The sequence below is a fragment of the Eptesicus fuscus genome, chromosome 8 (genome assembly GCF_027574615.1).
Source record: "Eptesicus fuscus isolate TK198812 chromosome 8, DD_ASM_mEF_20220401, whole genome shotgun sequence".
Lineage (NCBI taxonomy): Eukaryota > Metazoa > Chordata > Mammalia > Chiroptera > Vespertilionidae > Eptesicus > Eptesicus fuscus.
This window is the reverse complement of record NC_072480.1, coordinates 100,144,637-100,164,402: the sequence shown is the minus strand read 5'-3', so window position 1 is coordinate 100,164,402 and position 19,766 is coordinate 100,144,637. Positions and strand designations below refer to the sequence as shown.

The following is a 19,766-nucleotide window of genomic DNA, read 5'->3' as shown; positions in this document are numbered from 1 at the left end:
CTTTGGATCAAGCATCCTGGTAACTATAGAAAGCTTGAATGAAAAGAGACCCTAAAATTGACCTAGCTCAGTACTTAACTTCACCTGCTAGAAAAACCATGCTTACAGAGGTTAGACTATTCATAAGCATATAGTGTTGGGCTGGTTAACAGCCGAACCAAACTTATTCTGATCCCCAGACCATCAAGCTTCCTCATATCATAGCTAACTTTAGGCAGGTGCTGTCATTAAACACAGCATTAAAATAGCTTTCAAATTTTGAAGAAATAAGAAAAAAAATAATGTCCTTACTTTAATGATTAAAAAATACTTTTTAAAATAATCTTTGGAAAACACAAGGGTAATTTTTAAATAAACATACACATACACCTGAATATGGATTACATGAGCAGCAAATAAGTATTTAATTCCCATTTTAAATGAATGAAATATGCAGGAGAGTAAAAGAATGATTGTTTTGTTGTTGTTCAATACTTTACTGTTTCCAGATTTTTGGATTATAGCTAATTGCAGTATTACAGTGACTTTCAGCCCTCCAGCTATCACAAGGGCTAATTCCATGTCTCAGCCTCATACATGGCAGAAAGACTCATGCAATTTCTCATTCTGTCTGTGACGGGTACAATCAATCTTTGTTTCCCAAAGTCATAATGCCTCCGAACTTTGTGAGAAAGAGTAATAAAAGGTTGCTGTAGAAGCAGAGGAAAATTCTGCTATCTCTTTACTGCAATGAAACTGATTTATCAATATAGACATATACGTTCCAAAGCAAAGAATATTAAAATGAATGCAGAATCTTATGTTATAATCATGAACTGGTCAATTCATAAAGAGAACATAGCTGTGTTAAACATTTATGGACCTAATAATAGAGCTTCGAAATACAGGAGGCAGAATGCTCTGGAACAGCAAGGGAGAAGAAATAAATCCACAATTATACTGGAGATTTTTATTGTAACTTTCTATACAATTGATGGAGCAAATAGAAGATCATCATGGTTAGAATAGACTTAAACAACACTGCCTAATTTGACCTAATTAACATTTATAGAACACTCAAACTAACAACAGTAGATTACAGGTTCTTTTCAAGTGCACACTGATCTCTTACCAAGATAAACCATACTGCGGGCAACAAAATAAGTTTCTATAAATTTACAATGATTCAAGTCATGCAAAGTAGATTCTTTGACCACATGGAAATAAGTTGAAAATCAATAACAGAAATAGAGATCTGGAAAACTTCCAACTGCATGAAAACTAAATAGAAAAAGAGGAAAAAAGGGAAATTAGAAAGTTTTTTGAGTTTAATGGAAATGAAAATCAATGTATTGGAATCTGTGGGGTACAGCTAAAGCAGTACTTAAAAACAAACAAAAAACTCCACAAAAAACCCTGTGGTACTGAGCACCTATAATATAATAGAAAGGAAGATTCACAATCAATATTCTTGGGTTATATCTTTTTAAAGAACAAGTGCAACAAATAGAAAGCAGTAATGCATAGGGTAGATATTGGTCCAGCTATGTCAATAATCACTTTGAACCTCAATGGTCTAAATACTACAATGAAAAGACAGAGATTGTCAGACTAGATGAAAAAGCATGACCCAACTATATGTTGTCTGCAAGAAACCCAGTTTAAATATGACACATATAGATTACAAGTAAGTGAAAGGAGAAAAATATACTTTCTGAACACTAAGCAAAATAAAGCAAGAGTGGCTATGTTAATTCAGGCAGAGAAGACTTCCTTTAATCCCAAGGAAAGTCACTCGGGATAAAGAAGAAATTACATGATGATAAAGGGCTCAATTCTCCAAGTAGACATAACAGTCCTTAATAACAGTGGCAACTTTATGAGGCGAAAGCTAATACAACTGCAGGAAGAGTGGAATTCACTATCAGTGTTGAAGACGTCAGCACCTCTATCAGAAATGGGCAGATCCATCAGGCAGAAACTCAGTAAGGATATAATTGAACTGAAAACACCATCAATCAACTGGACATAATTGACATCTATAGACTTCATTCAGCAACAGCAGAATATAGTGCATTCTTCTCAAGCTCCCATGGAACATTCAGCAAGATAGCCCACATTCTCAGCCATCAAGTCTAGGGAACGGGAATGGATTTGTAGTCACAGAGAGCAGACTAATGTTTGCATGAGATCAAAAGGCTTGTTGAGGAAGTGATGGATGGGTTCATTATCTTGATCAGTGTGACGTTTCCAGGGGTGTATACAGTTGTCAAAACATACCATATTTGTCACTTTAAATATGTGCAAGGTATTGTAAGCCAATTATCTATATATATGTATAAAAGCCCAGCAACCTGAACAGCAGAACAACCAGAATGATAAGAATGACTGGTGGCTCTAACGCACACTGCAGCAGCCAACCGGCCTGATCTGGGCACCCATCGCCTGCCCCCCTTCCCCAGCTGGCCTGGCCCCTGATTGGCCCCCAATACCCCAATTGGTGGCAGGGCCGGTTGGCTAACTGCCCACGGCCCCATCCCCCTGCAGGCCCGGCCTGTGCATCGGGGCGGGCCGCCTGGATCCCACCCATGCACGAATTCGTGCACCAGACCTCTAGTTTCTCAATAATTTTTAAAAAAATTTATATTCTTCCAAATTATTGTAATAGTGATCAAAAATAGAACAAAAAGATGTTTTTTTTTTTTTAATTTACACACTACATTGTCTACTTTGTGACAATACAGAAAAAGTTACCGTGCCTTATTTTTCTACATTCATTTTTAAATACACAAGTTAAAAGAAAGTAATCTCTTTTCAGTGGAAAATCTTATTTGTTATTAAGACAAAGTCAGGTTTTCCCCAGTCAGTTTGGCTCCGAGGATAGAGCCTTGGCCTGTAGACTGATGGGTCCCAGGTTTGATTCCGGTCAAAGGTACATGCCCAGGTTGCAGGCTTAATCCCCAGTGGGGGGCATGCAGGAGGCAGCCAATCAATGATTCTCTCTCATCATTGATGTTTCTGTCCCTTCCTCTCCCTCTCTCTGAAATCAATAAAAAAAAAAAAAAAAAAAGATGAAGTCAGGTTCAAAATATTATATATAACACAGAAAAAAGAAAGACTTTATATTTAATTTTTAAACTTTGATCTGTAACATATAATGCTTGTTTTATTTTGTTGTTTATATTATAACATTGTGGTTATTTAAAAAAAAAACAAACTCCAGATAGTTTGAATACAGATCTCAAACCTACCACTAAATCTAATGTGTGTTTCCGTATCTATAAATGGAGCATCGGCTATACTTAAGTGCTTTTTCTGAAGATTGAGTTGATATATGTAACTTAAAGTTTCTGACACATAGTAGCTGCTCAGAAATGTCAGTCAGTCTTACTAATATTAGAAAATTTTATTGCCTGATTGTTGTTTATTGACATTTCATTGCTTATATAATTAGTTAAAAGAATTATTCATATTCTGCTAATCTTCCATATGTCTTACACTTATTTTGAAAAATCAGGTACACATTTTGGAGAATGTGATTTAAAATGTTAGAACCTGATTTACATTAGATTTTCAATGAATTAAATGTTGCAATCTGTCATTGAACATTTCCTTCATTAGGGTAAAAACATCACTTGTGACCAGACACATTTCACTCAAACTGTCATAGAGAAAGGAAGAGCATCCTTAAAAGAAGGACAAAATAACTGAAGTTTTATTGTTTGCCAGTGGTTTGGAATCATAATGCTTTTGATAGCAAAGCTATATAGTAACAAGACTTGATTAGCATGACCTAGTTAGTGTGTGTCCTGATAAATAAATAACTTTGCTCCAAAACAAAAGCAATAAAATGTGAAGTATACAAAAATAATATTTAAAGGGATAATGTGGTGTTAAAATCTAACATATATATTGCTATAATATATATGTATATGTTGTTTTGAATAAAAAATAAAAAATGCAAAGAAGAAGCAAAATATGACTGCTTTAAAATTCTATATACATTAAGTATAAATTAATAGATATATAATTTTATTTATTTTCTAAAATTAGGGTAAGTACACTATTCACTTCTATATCTTTGGCATTTTATACATAATTTTTATGAATCTTTTTTAAGTGAATAAAAACAATAACGTTAATAACTAATGCTTCTGTGGCACTTACTCATTGCCAGACACTGATTTACATTCTTTACATATGTATACTAGTTTAATCTTTCTAAGAGTAATAAGAGTTAAGTATATTACAATCTTCTCTTTACGCCGGAGGATATTGAGAAATAGGTAGGTTGAGTAAGATGCACAAGGTCACACAGCGAGTTAATGGGCAGGGTTAGTGTTGGATGAGCATTCTCACATATCATGACATACTGACATTTCTTGGCCCTGAGAATTATAATATGCTCTACCACAGTCTGTCTATTGACCTATGCATATATTTGTTAGTTGTCTATTTCCATATCTCTAGCAATATTTCATTCATTTATCACTTCAAATCGTTCAAGTTCCGTAACTGTTAATAATATTCATATACAGAAACGATCTATTTATCCATGAGCCTCTCTGGCATTTCCACCACATTTGAATATGTTGCTAAATACAGGCAGTACGTAAAGACACAAACATCAGCACTACTTTGGCAATGACGACAGTAGATATTGCACAGCCTCCCTCCGTCTGTTTCATTTTGTGATGTTGGTATCGGCATAGATCTCAGTTCTGTTTGAATTTTTAATGAATGAAATACTGGTGTTGGGGTTGCATCCAGCTTAAAGGAAACATATATGCTGCTAAAGGAAATGCTTAGCAAGGCCAACGCACTATGTGAAGCTTACTTCCCATTGCCTGTATCATAACCACGTAAGTACTCCTCTGAGGTAAAGACAAAACTTTTGTTTAATTCTATGGATTTTCAAATGGTCTCTTTCTTCATTAAAGCTCAACTTGAGAGAAGTTCATTTGAGCTCTGCGTGTCCAGGGAGGAGGAGCATGGAAAACATCCTGGAAAGAGTGAAGGGCCAGGAATCTATCTCCGGCTTTTCCCCTGCTTCTGCTAAGTACAGAAAAAACAAAAACAAAAACAAAAACAAAAACAAAAAAAAAAGAGAGAGAAGACTTTTTAAAATATGTACTAGAGGCCCGGTGCATAAAATTCATGCACTGGGAGGTGGGTCCCTCAGCTCGGCCTGTGCCCTTTCGCAGTCCAGTAGCCCTCAGGGGACCTCTGACAGACTGGGAGCGGGCCTAAGCTGACAGTCGGACATCCTTAGCACTTCACAGCTTCTGGTTGAGCAGTGCTCCCCCTGTGGGAACACACTAACCACCAGGGGGAAGCTTCTGCATTGAGTGTCTGCCGCCTTGTGGTCAGTGCCCATCATAGCAAGCAGTCATTCTGCCGTTCAATCAATTTGCATATTAGCCTTTTATTATATAGGATTTATATTGATTTCAGAGAGGAAAGGAGAGGGGGAGAGAGAGATAGAAACATCAATGATGAGAGAGAATCATTGATCGGCTGCCTCCTGCACACCCCTCACTGGTGATCAACCCACAACCCAGGCATGTGCCCTGACTGGGAATCCAAATGTGACCTATTTGGTTCATCAGTCGACACTCAACCCCTGAGCCTTGCCAGTTGGGCAAAAAAGAGAAGACTTTTAAGAACTGCTCTGAAACCATAATTTTATCGTAAGTCATTATAACACATTTTAAATCATGATTTATTGTGAAACAAATTTTAAATACAAATTTATGAGCAAAATTACTTTAGTCCTGTTTTCCCAGACTGGCCCCTGGGTGTGCTGCACTGAATTCCAGGGGCACGATGAGATATTTTTAATTTCTGAGAAAAAAGAATGGCATCTTTGAACACCCACCGCTACTACTGTTAGTTTTTTTGTACTTAACGACTTATAAAATAGAACCGTTACGCATTTGTTTTGGTTTGGGGATGCTTTGGAAAAGTCACTGAAAGGCGGAGGGCACCGTGAACCAGGAACTCGGAGAAGCTGTCTCAGCACCCCCTGTGTTTTGCGATCTTGGAACTGGAGCTACCATGGAAGTTAGAGCTCTGATTTCCTCTTAGGTTGCCGAACCTGAACCCAGCACGTGCAGAGTGAACATTCAACCTACAGCAACGAGGACTTTAACCTGCTTTCCCAGTCATCACGCTCTGCTTCCCAAGCAGGTCTGCCTCATTAGAGAAAAAGCAAGAAGAAATGAATTGGTTCTTCCTACAGCCTATCTGCTTATTTTCTGTCAACAAAGGGTCAGAGGTCAGACATCACTGTTTAGCATTTAGTTGTGCTCGTCTTTATCAAAACATCCCCTCCAACTGCTTCCCCCGTGTTCCTCGGCACATCTTCCCCTCTCATCGTTTCTGTTTGTTTTCCCTACACTCTCCTGCCATGCCTTCATCCAGATGTTTCCCTTTGAATTAACAGCTCTTCTTCCAAAGACAAACTACTTCTCCTGAGATATATTCTCCCATTCAGCACTGCAGAAAGGAACTCACCAACCCTGTGACAGAGCACAGAGATGAGAGTAATGGGCCTGCCAATGAAATGTAAAAACCATCATATGATCAGATCCATCTCCAATTACCAAGATTTCTCCCAAGAACCTAATCTTTCTTAGAGAACTATCATCTGCTCTTGTACTGTCAATAAATCTCCAGTGTAGCTTTAGCTGCATGTAATTATGCGACTTCTTAAAGTGTTGGAAACAGAATCCAGACGAATGACGACTCTTCAAGCCGAACGCTGCAAGAGCCACGTGCTGAGAGGATTCCCTGTTGTCACTCCCAGGACAACCCGCATCCGTGCGTGCTGAAACCCAGCTTTTGGAGAGGAGCGTGGTGCAGCCCCACCGGCTGCTGTGCTGTGAAGGAGAAGCCCAAGGCCCTGTTGAGTTCTAAGTCTTTTTGTTGGTTTGTTTGCTTGTTTGCAAAATAGCCTTAGGCTGACATAATGACACAGGCCCTAAGATGGACTGAATTGGACTTTTTGCTCCCCTCTGGAAATGATGAGATTGGAAGAAAAAACATATTTATGATGAGATTGGAAGAAAAAAATGTATTTAGTGTAAAACAAATGAACACAAAACAGAGCCAGGTCTTGTCGGCAATCGAGGATGCACAGGCTCTATTATTGCAGACGGTGAACAGTGTGTCTCAGAAGAGATTGCAGAGTTCCTTAGTGAGACCGTGGAAGTTGTGCTAAGTGAGAATGTAAAGGACTACAGAGAGAGAACTGAGAGTGAACATTCTTCGAAGGAGGGACAATATCTGAGCATTTAGCTAATTTTAGGAATTATAACCCAATGATTTACAGGAATCCATTAGAAAAAAATTAAATTCTATAAATTAGGAAATAAACTATTAAAATAAAAACCTAGTCTAACAGTTCTCTTATTTCAAAGGTTAAATAAATAAATCCATGCATACTGAAATAAATGCAAAAATCTCTTCTATTCAGATAATGTGCTGCAAATATATATAATAGTTATATTTGGTATTAGGGATGGTAGAGGAAATAAAGCTTTTACTTTATAATTTGATCTTTACTTTCCTCTAACGTTTTTTAATATATTAATTGTTAATGTCTTACACATTTACAGGTCAGTTTGATTGCGATTCATCTGTGTATGCAACTTAAACCTTTTTATATAAAAGTTATAATTACATGTGTGTGCTATGTGACTTTAGGTCAATAACTAACCCTGATGAACTTTAATTTATTCTTCATTCTCTCTCATTGAACAGCCAATTTTATACCAGAAAATCTTGTAAGTACTTAGCAAAATACTTAAACACTCAATCAATCTTAGCTATTATTAGCTGACTGTGGTTGTTTAATGTGCACTTTAAAAAAATTTTTTTAAATGGATACATTTATACATTCCTCAAGTAAACCCAAAATAGGAGAACTATATCCAAAGATTTGACAATATTTTGCAAAAGAATATGCATTTATACTTTTATGTAGTAAAACTACTTTCAGGGTAAATATCCCTATTGTATATCCACACTAATACAATTAAGAATGTGTATTAGGTTATATTTTATATATTTGTTTTGGCAAAGACTGAAAATAGGCCATATATGCATGTACAACGGGAGATGAGAAAGAGTATATAGAGTTGAAGATACTCTTTCCCCAAAAAGCCTGAGTTAACTAGTACAAGTCAAATAGACTAAGGTTTCTTATTTGCAAAGTTAGAGACATACTATTAAATTAAATCATCCATTTGATAATAATAAATAATTATGGTGTCCTCCCTTATCTTAAAAATAATATTTCATTTCATTTTGTGCTTTGTAATGATCTACCTATACCAGATTCCCTGTTAGAAAATATTTCCAAATACAAGATAATTTTAGTTCTTAAAGAAATAGGTTTTCTAAGTAGATTAATTTTCTATATGTAATAAAATGTTATTTAAAGTACTGATTATTTTAAGTACAGTAACAGAGTATTTAAACATTTATTTATATAAGTATGGTTAACAATTTTATATATGTAAGAAACAACCATGTAAATATACATACCAAATGTTATTACTACTGATTAATTGAAAGATTTAACTGTATTAAAGTTTCAATTTTTTTTTTTTTTTGGTGGAATGATTGGAATCAACAGGAGGAATAAGCTTTAGGACATATGGCTTAGGGTGGTTTTATTTTTTTTATTACTTTTCTTTATTGATGAAGGTGTTACATACGTGTCCTTATCCCCTCATTGCCCCCACACACACTCATGTCCTCACCCCCCTGGTGTCTGTGTCCATTGGTTATGCTTATATGCATGCATACAAGTCCTTTGGTTGATCTTTCCCCCTACCCCCACCCTCCCCTACCTTCCCTCTGAGGTTTGATGGTCTGATCGATGCTTCTCTGTCTCTGGATCTGTTTTTGTTCATCAGTTTATGTTGTTCATATTATTAGCTGACATTGGTTGTTTAATGTGCATTTTTATGTACAGTTTGGTGGAAGAGTTGAAGACTTGATACATACGCCTAGTGAGTCACCATTTTAAGAGAGAAGTTATGAGTCATGTATAATGACATGCTTTAATTTATTTCAGCATAATGCCACATGGTGGTCAAGGGAAACAATTTTACAAGAGATCAGATAAATTCACTCAAATATGAGTAGATGAGTCGAGTTTTCTCCTTAAAGTAGGGAGTGAATATATGTGATATATTTATAACAATCTTACATAAGCACTGACATTCATAAATAAGCATTTACATTGGAATTATCATTAATTTTTAGTAACAAATTAACAGAAATAAATATAAGTCAAAAATATAAATACATATCGTATTGCACTTAAAGTATTTTGAGTTGTTAGTATGTGTGTGTGTGTGTAGTGTGTACAGTGGGGGAAAGCTGAGATAGAATTATAAACATGTATTGGTTTTCGAAAATGAGGAATATTGAGAGGAATTACTTAATATATATATGGTTTAGCTAGAGAAAAGCAACAGGAAATTTTTCAATTCAAGTATATCTCAACATGCTTCAAGACTTTGTGGATACATTTAATGTGAAGATAAGGATGAGAACCATGTTCAGCACACATTTTATTTGTAGAGCTTTTCTTTATCTGATTGGGTAAATCAGTAGTAATTATTATAGGCTACTGCTATTTGCCGGAGTTGACATAGAACTGGATTATAATGAAATTAGTGTGTTCTAAGCCTTGTGTCTGAAATCCTAGTAGCTGTCATCAGATACATGCTGTTCTGTTTCAGATGCTATGAAGGAGCATATGGGTTGCATCTTTATCTCAATCAGTGATAAATGTGAAATAGGATCATTCAATTATCTTATTTTTGTTTTTCCTGGAAATGAACTCTATTCAAATGACTTTAATGTGCATAATCATATATGTCTCTATATATACATATATATGCAGATGCATAGTAATATATATTAGCTTATGTCTAAATATTAGGAACATATAGAAGTCCCAGTGGGGGAAAAAGTCACGTATGTTATCTCTCATCCTAGTCCCAGGCCCTGTGAAGGTGAACCCACTGGGGCAGGCTGGGGGAGGAGGGGGAAGTTCCAGAAGGAACTGCCTGAGAGATCATAAGTATTTCTATGCATGGGAAAGGAGGGAATAAAATCAATTGGATTTTCTTTCCAGGTCTAAAGAAACATGGATAATGGAATCCAACTACGGAGGACATATAATGGGATCCAATTTCTCACAAAACGGAATTTTCAAATCATTGCTATACCACTTACCTGTTCAATTTAGCATACAATCATTGCAGCTTTTCTAAATAAAGTTTTATTTTAAGCTCAAAAACAAAAGCGATTTCATCTCTCCATCCAACTACCTATGAGTGGTATATTTTATACGAGTTTACCTCTTAAGTTTATGAAATCCAATTATTTGTGGAACTATTTCAGTTTCACTTGAGACTATTTCTACAAAATAAGAGTTTTGAAACCTATCCATATCTAATGAGAATTAATGCCCGATACTCATTTACTTTGTCATACCCAATAACACTGGATCTCCCAGCAATTTTTAACTTTTTCTTAAAAGGACACTAAGCCAAGGCGTTTGTTGTTAACGCAGTGCTTTTGAACCTCATGCTGAAATTAATGACACAAATTGCTCTAAAATCTACTATAAAGATTGCTCTTGCGACCTACATTGTGTAGAGGAGAGCAGTTTTAGGTTTGAGGAATGAGGATTTCTTATGATTTGTGAGAAAGACAAAAGCAGCAATAAAATCCCAGAAGGAAAAGTCACAGGCACACAGGGCAGGCGCCCTTGGGCAGTGCGGGAGGCAGGTGGGAGTGATCTTAAGTCTTTCTCCACGGAGTTTATTGATGACAAGAGTTCTCTGCCGTGTATTGATTTCTAGCATGCCGGTCTCTTGAGTCCCGCAGCCAGGAAAGGAAACAGTTCATGTTATAATTGTCACGATGACAAATATAAATGAAAAAGCAGCTCTTTAATAGCTTTTAGAGTGAAATCTTCTTTTTACCTGGTGATTATGAGGTGCACTTTTCTGTAATTTCAGCCCTCACTGATAGCTGAAGGAAGGAAATAAACAAACCGCATGGTGTGGACAGAGATCAATGAGTCTACCTCACATCCAGCAGCGTTGTGAGGACCACACCTGAGAAAGAGCAGTTTGTTTTCAAAATGCTAATTCTACAACCCACCTGTAAGGCGCAGGGTCAGGCACAGAGAGCCGAAGGAGCTTTGATCCAAAGAAGATCGCTGGGGAGTGTGTCACTAATGACGCCTTGGCAATCCTCGGTTATCCAGCAAAAGAGATTTTGTCACAAAGATCTAATTTCCAGGAGATCCCTTAATATACAAACACTGTACATAGCTCCTGATTGATATTAATACCTATAGTGTTCATTTTAAGCTTATTAAATGAAGCCAAACATTTCAACTAATAAACAATTTGTGCCTCACCATTTCATTGTGGATAGTAATGATTCAGAAGATAAAATGGTTTCATTCAATGTCTGGATACATTTTTTTCTAGTTGCGTTTTTTTTTTTTTAGTTGTTATTACTATTATAGCAAAAACACGTACATTGTTAAGTTCAATTGTTCATAAAAGTCAAACTTGAAGCATACCCAGACAGACATCATCCCCTCCCTTGCACTAACACACAATTAATGAGTAAGTAGGAGAGGATCCACATTTCCTCACAGCCATATTGCCTTTCCCTTGGCAAAAAAGCTATGAGATTAGACTCCCGTAACGCTACAACTTATTTACTTGATTTTGACGAAGATGGTGAGCAGAGCAGAGGTGTGTTACCCCAATGGAAATGACACAGCTTCCAGAAAATTGAGGTGGGCCCAGCCCCAGCCCTGGCCTATGTGCCTCAGTGGTTGAGCAACAGCCCATGAACCAAGAGGTCCCCGGTTCGATTCCCAATCAGGATGCATGCCTGGGTTGCAAGTTCGATCCCCATGGCATGTAGGAGGCAACCAATTGATGTTTCTCTTTCATTGATATTTCTATCTCTCTACCCATGTCCCTTCCTCACTCTTTAAAAATCATTTTTTTAATAAAAGAATATTTTTTAAAAAAAGAAAACTGCGGTGGGAGAGAGGTGACTGATTGTGAATCAACTCATTAAATCTTGGCTTACTACTAGTTTATTCGAGTTATGTAAAACACCTAAACTTCAACCAAATCAACTCTAAATTGGAGGAATAATGAGTCTGATAAGTCCTACCTTATTGGGTTGTGAGAAACAACTGGGAATGTACAAAAGAAATAACTAATAGAGTGTGTTCTTGAGAATTAGGGGAATTCTTATTGTTGTGGTCGTGGTTGGTTTTAATTTGTTATTGCTGGGAAAAACTGTAAATCCCAAATTTGTTCTCTTCTAGGTGAGTGAAAATGTTCCCAGAAAACCTGATTTTCTTCTTAAAGAATCTTAATGTAAATGAGATTTTAACTTTAAAAATATGTAAACAAGTTTCTTTTTATTATTGTTATACTGAATGAGCTAATGTAGTTAACTAAATTCAATACTGTAATTCTAAAGTCCAACCTCACTTCATTGATTCATTCATTCACTTATTCAAAAAATAGTTTTGAACACCTGCTCATATTGATCTATGTACATTGATCTCATAGATATTACACTCCTGGTAGGAGAAACAGATATTAGAAGTGAATAAGTGTACAAATAAAATAATGTCAACTAATTTTAAATGTGAAGTCCTGTGAAGAAAATAACTTAGGGGGATATCATATTGGAGTGGGAATGTCCCTATCTAGAGAAGATGACACCTGAGGTGAGAATATTTTTCTAAACACAGGGATCGGCGAGTATACAACCTCCGGGAAATGTGGTTTGGTCCTCTGCAGGGCAGATGCGTATGTGTTGATGCTTGGCAGTAACAGAGCACACTGGTTCACAATGTCTAGAATGTTCAACTGCATGACTCTTTACAGAAAAGTTAGCAAACTCCTAATCTAGAAACAAATTCTTACTGGGAAGATGTAAGAGCCATGTAGTTATCACGTAGAATCACTTATCTGATTATGGCCCGAGGTTTAGAATTTCGGCAAACCCCTTTCCTTGTTTCCTCCATTCCGCATGACATTAGGTGGGATTATTCCATTGGGTACATTCAGCTAGTGACAGGGCCGATTTGTCAACTTCAAGAAAAGTCTTCATACATGTGCTTGATGCCTCTGTGTTTCTCCCAGAGGACCCTCCCCTCCTCTTCTCTTCTCCATCTTCTCCGTCTCCCCTCTCTTCTCCTCTACCTTCTCTTCTCCACCACTCACCCTCCTCACCCCCACATGGCTATGTTGACCTTGTTCCACACAGCTTGGCAGTCTTAGGGTATTCACACTTCCTCTGGGTCAGCTATTTCCATGAGGAGCCCTTGCAAGATGCAACATTGGAAGCTTCTGCTATTTTAAGTCCTGGACTGAGTTTTTGCAAAGGATTACTCCTATCACTTTATGTTGGTCCAAACAGATCACAGAACCAGCCCAGATCCAAAGGAAGGGGAAAAAGACTCCTTTACATGGGAGTGACAACATCACACTGAGATGCACATCTGTGGTAAGAAATGTGGTGACATCTTGAGAATCCCAATCCACTAGAAGTGCACTTAGGGACACAATCTATGTAATGCTGGCCGGGCTTCAGCTGATCACAGAGTGGCCACGAGGTGTGTACAGAGAGTGAGCCAGTCTGAGAAACACACTGGGAAGCCCTGACCTAGATTCTAGAAATACACAGAGTAGTCAGGCTTCTGTTCATGATCACAATAAGAGATCGTAATACATTCATTTTATTTTGGATTATATGTTTATGTCTTGAAAACCCTCTAAAAAGGAGTGTGTAAATAAATATTCAAGATTGCATTTCTGAAATTCACCTTTCCCAAATGAAATGCTACTGGAAAGGTGTCTTTACTTTTTCATAATTATAAGTCTGGATATGGATTCATGATAACAACCCTTTTTCCCCTTATAAAATTGTGCCTGTTCTTCCTTATCACTTGACATATGCTTACCAGATGATATAAACTCTGACTGAAATAGACTCTTTTCTGTACAAAAAATAAGTCCATAAGTACAAAACTCTAGGTCATACTCTCCCTAATAATCTTAAGGATCTCAATATTTGATATATTATATCCCATGAAGAAAAGGATTTTCTCACAAGAAACAATATAGTTTATCCTTAAAGTTCTAAATTAGGGTTTTGTTTTGTTTCTGTATTTCTGCATAACATTATATGCTAAGAATGATCCATTGTTTTGTAGACTTCTGTGAGATCTTTTTTAAAGAGGTGATCCATCAGTAAATTATAAAAAATTAATATTTCCAAATATATAATAAAAATTGTACTTAGTTACCTAAAGCATTTTTTTTAGTCTCCCCCAAAATTTTTATTTGTTAATGCATTTCCAGTGTTTAGTTATAAGAATTTTGTTTTCCTAGACCAGAAAGAGAATTTTTGATGCTGGAGAATGGCCAACTCTAAACCACATCCTGTCAGTATTACATTTAATTAGGGTACCACAAAAATAAATGTATTGATAAGTCTCCATTTAGAGGGCTCTAATTTTACTGATAAGATAGACTAGGTAGAATAATGGCTCCCCAATGTTGTATATGTCCTAACTCCAGGAACCTCTGAGTGTGTGATGGTACATGGCAAGGAGGGACTAAGGTGGCAAATGGAATACATTTACTAATAATTTAACCTTAAGAGGTGGACATTGCCTGGATTATCTGAGTGGGCCCAGTGAAATCACTAAACACCTTTAAATGTGGGAGGCAGAGGAGGAGGGAGAGCTGGGTGTGGAGTCAGACATCCCGGGAAGATGAAAAGGAGCCACAGGCAAAGGCTGAGAGCCGCTGGCAGCGGGGAAGGCGAGGACACAGCTTTATCCCCGAGCCTTCGGATGAAATGCAGGCCTGCCCACACCTTCATGTGAGCCCAGGGGCACCATTGGGCACTGCTGACCTCCTACATGTAAGACAGTCAAGGAGTGCTATGTTAAGCACTGAGTGGTGCCCTGTTACCAGCCATGGGAAGGTGGTACCCAGGTTGGGACTCACCCAGATGCACGGAGCACATGCTGTGTCTCTTGCTGAGGCGAGGGAGGACCCAACACAATCCAAACATCTCGTTGTTTGGTTCTCGTCCTCTCATCAGCCGCCCTCCAACAGTAACCTCTCCCTCCACAGACGGCCAAACCCCTGCAACGGGAGTCTCTGTGCTGTGATATATGAGCATTCACAGCGTCGCCTAAGCAAGAACCAAGGACAGCTTGGCAGGGAGCAAGGGGCAGGGGAAGTAGATGCTGTCATGAATCTGCCATTACTTATAATTACCCCAAGAAATGTTTCCGTAAAAAACGACCGGCTTCCATTCACTCTAAAGAAAAAAGCACTTTTTTTTCTTCCCTGCTACCAGAACCCAGCTGATTTATGAGTCTACAGAAGTGTGGAAAAAGGAAATATTTTTTTCTTTCCACTTGGGATAATATACAGAAATACAGAGTGCACACGCACACACACACACACACACAGGAAGGGCGGAAAAGCCCTGGTGCCTGCGAGGTCCCTGCAGGTGCATGCCTGCCGCGGAGGGCGCAGGCCTGATCTGCACTGACATGTGCAAGATGCTTTCAGGCTGCTCCTCTGTTGGACAGAACATCACAGAGCACAGACACAGGTACATCCTCTTGATCTTTAGACGCCTGGGTGTTCGATAGAAACATGCTCGATTTCTATCGTTACAACTTTTGCAAACTTCAAAAATAAATGACTCACCCCACCAGACCAAGCCTCGGTAAAACAATAAGGACAGTATCTAATTAAAAAAAAAAATAGAATGCGTGATGAATTACCATGAAAGAGTGGAACACTGCTCTCATTAAATTCAGAGAGCCAGCTCTGGGACTTGTCAGGTGTGACATTTGATGACAATAACTACAATTAATCTCGCATAAAATTTTGCTTAATCCTGTAATACAGAAACTTTATTTTTTTTTTATCAGCTAATAGCTTATTCTGAAGTGAAAAGTAGGCGTTTGTCAACTAGGTCAAGGGGAGTAAGGAAATTGGAAAAGAAAAGCAGACAAAGAATATATGCAGAACAAAACCAGTGGATTCTCAACATATTGCAACCCATTTAGAAGGCAACTATCAAATGAGTCTTATTTTGTGTCACTTGTCACTGATGTCTGCCTAATGATATTTTAATGTCAAAGTAATAGACATCTTGCTGTTTTACACATATGCACATACTCACATGCATATAGTGTTAATGCTCTATCAGATCTGTTATTTATGGAATTTTTAGTTTGATGTTAAATTGTAAGGGAGGACGGTAGAAATATGTGCCATCATTTAAGGCTAAACTGTCTTTAAGAGACATTTTAAATGACAGAACAGGGACTTTCACCTAGGATCGAACCTGACAAACCATTTCAAACTTGCAACACTGTTCTCAGGAAACTAGCACCTCTCAAGCAAGTAATAAACAATTACTGATTTAAAACTTTCATTCTTAGTGGGCCGCTTTGGTTAGTATGAAGAGCAGGTAGATAATTGTTGGGTATATACCATATATTCCTAACAGTGCACTAACCACAGGCAGACGTCTTGATGTATTTTCACGGATTAGGCAATATTGTATGTTGTGCTTTTAAAGCATCAATAGGGTTTTCATTTTCTACAGGCAGGGATGGGGAGGGCAATCTACAAAATGTTACATGCAATGCCATTGCAATCTGACATCATTTAGAGGGGAAGGATGTTTCTTTTGAATAATGTAAAAATATAGAGTTGGTATAGGTATGCCCCGAGCAAGGTCTGACCCACAAATCTTCTTTTTATATTTTGGCAGCTGTTTGACTAGATAGCAGGAAATGGTTGATGGGGGACATAGTGGATACCATACAGAATTTGAAGAAGCAGTCAACTTGTGTTTAGGAAACGTGATCAATGTATAAAATCCGTCCAAGGAAAGAATTCAAGAAAGGTTCCACAAGCTAGAATTGTGTTAGAGATAGAACTTCAAGGTTGTCTTGTTCTTTTATGCCTGGTGATGTTGAGAAAGCGGAATTTTAATATTTTCAGAAATGTTATTGTTCATTGCAGAGTGCCTGAAAATTAAACAGCGAGGAGGAATATAGCTTACATTTAGAAAATGGAAATAAACCTGTGAATCACATTAATACCTTTTGATTGTTTGCAAGGCAGCTCCACATTAACTAACCTCAACTGAATTTGAAAAATAGCCCCCCAAAACCCCACAAACACATAAAAAATAAATTGTTTTTGTTCTTTTCTTCTAAAAGAGATGACTGGATACCAGTGCATGAAGTTAAAAGTTTCTCAAAACTTAACCCTCAGTCACACACTCAAATCAACAGTTTTGAAGTGTTTTCTAATTTCTCTTAACCAGATGGATTCTTTCATAACATAACTACCGTGTTGTCTTACAGAGCAGTGGCTAATGAATAAAGATAGGAGCTAAAATCCCACACAGTTCCCTGGGCACTCCATTTAGAGACCCTGACTTGGTAAATCAGGGATGGAAACTGGGATTGTGAAATTGGAACATACACTCCCAGGGGACTCTGTGGAAACCACTTCAGTCAGTAGCAATAGTAGGAATTAGTTATTCAACAGAGTTTCCATTCATGATGTTGCCCATAGATATATTTAGTCAAAAGTTTTTATTACATCATCACCCAGAGTCATCCCAAATATATGAAAAGACACAGCCTATTTGAAGTTGTATTAATTCTTCCAACATATCATAGGGTTGTTTAACCCATTATTTTGTTGTTGTTGTTAATCCTCACCGGAGGACATTTTTCCATTGATTTTTAGAGAGAGTGGAAGGGCGGGGAGAGAGGGAAACATCAATGTGAGAGAGACACATTGTTTGGATGCTTTCCTACTCGCCCTGACAGGGGCCGGGGATTGAGCCTGCAACTGAGGTACATGCCCTTGACCGAAATCGAACCCGGGACTCCTCAGTCCAAAGGCCGATGCTCTCTCTACTGAGCAAAATTGGCTAGGGCTGTTTAACTCATTATTAATTTAGCTAATGTTCTATATACATCTGCTCTGAGAAATTAAACACTGAAATAATCTAAATGTATAGAATTAGCATGGAAGAATTTCCCTCATAGGTCTGTAAATTATAGCTAAATTTCAACATCAATCATGGCCAACTTTGTGCAAGGTACAGATCTAGGAGGAATGATGAGTAAACGATGAATGATGACTACCTTTTTATAAAGAAGGTAAAATAATAGTGTGGGGGATGTGTATGTGTGTATGTCTGTGTCTGTGTGTGTAAAATATCCTACTTGGGTTATAAAAAACCTCTCTGAAGAGATGATACCGAATTACAACAAAGTGACCTAAAGAATAAAAGTGGCCAAAGCTCATACTTAATAAAATATCATCTTCTGTTACATAACCTTAGTTTTTTTTTTTAGATATTTTCTCTTTACCAGGTAGCAGACATGAAGGTAATGCTGCCCCTCCGTGCTGTCCCCCACAGCGGCTGCACCAACTTACATCCTAACAACCCCCCATGAGGGTTCCCTTTTCTCCACATTCTTATCAACACATTTTTTTTTATTTCTTAAAACAGCCATTCCAACAGGTGTGAGGTGATGTCTCATTGTGGTTTTCATTTACAATGCTCTGATAACTAGTGATATTGATTATTTTTTCATATACCTATTGGCCATATGTATGTTTTCTTTAGAGAAATATCTCTGGCCCATTTTTAAATCAGATTGTTGTTTTTGCTGTTGAGTTGTGGGAGTTCTCTGTATTTGTTGGTATTAGCCCCCTTTTCAGATATGTAATTTGCAATTATTTTCTCCCATTCAATAGACTGCCTTTGTATCTTATTGATGGTTTCCTTTGCTGTGCAGAAGGTTTTTAGCTTGATATAGTCCCGATTGTTTATTTTTATTTTTGGTGCTTTTGGTTTTAGGTGTCAGCTTCAAAAAAAAATCCATTGCTAAGACCTATGTCCAGAAGCTTAGCTGTATATTCTGCTGGGAGTTTTATAGTTTCAGGTCTTATGTTCAAGTCTTGAATCCATTTTGAGTTTCTTTCTGCCCTATGGCATGATATAGTGGTCCAGTTTCGTTTCTTTTCCTTTTGCTGTGGCTGTGCAGTTTTCCAACCATTCACTGCAGAGCCTGTCCTTTCCCAATTGTATATTGTTGGGTCCTTTGTCATAATTTCACTGACCCAATCTGCATGGGTCAGGTATTGTTTCATTGATCTATGTGTCTGTTTTTCTGCTGACACCACACTGTTTTAAATACTATCGCTTTGTAATAGAGTTTGAAATCGGGGAGTATGATGCCTCCAGCTTTGTTCTTCTTCCTCGAGATTGCTTTGGCTATTTGGGATCTGTTGTGGCTTCATATAAATTTTAGGATATTTTTTTCTATTTCTGTGAAAAATACTATTGGGATTATTCTTTAAACTCACCGTAAGTGAAGCTATTTACTTCATTCTTCAAGCCAGATAGAAGCCCCACTGAAACTATTTTGATATTAAATAGTTGTAGCATTTTTTCAAGTTTTTGTTGTTGTTGTTGCTTTCTACTTATACTATCTAATAAAAGGGTAATATGCAAATTAACCATCACTCTGTCACAAAGATGGCGGCACCCATAGCCACAAGATGGAGGCGCCCAGTCCTCTCAGCCCTGCCGGAGTCCCCCAGTCCCGGAGGGGCGTGGTGGGGGGGCTGCTGAGA

At 37.5% G+C, this 19,766-nt stretch overlaps 1 non-coding gene across 1 annotated transcript; it reads left to right on the top strand.

The window, feature by feature from the left end:
• Positions 1–9,953: 9,953 nt before the first annotated feature.
• LOC114235273 (small nucleolar RNA SNORD22) lies at positions 9,954–10,076 on the top strand. The gene has a single exon (XR_003621456.2). It is a non-coding gene; the product is annotated as a small nucleolar RNA SNORD22 (small nucleolar RNA).
• Positions 10,077–19,766: the final 9,690 nt, after the last annotated feature.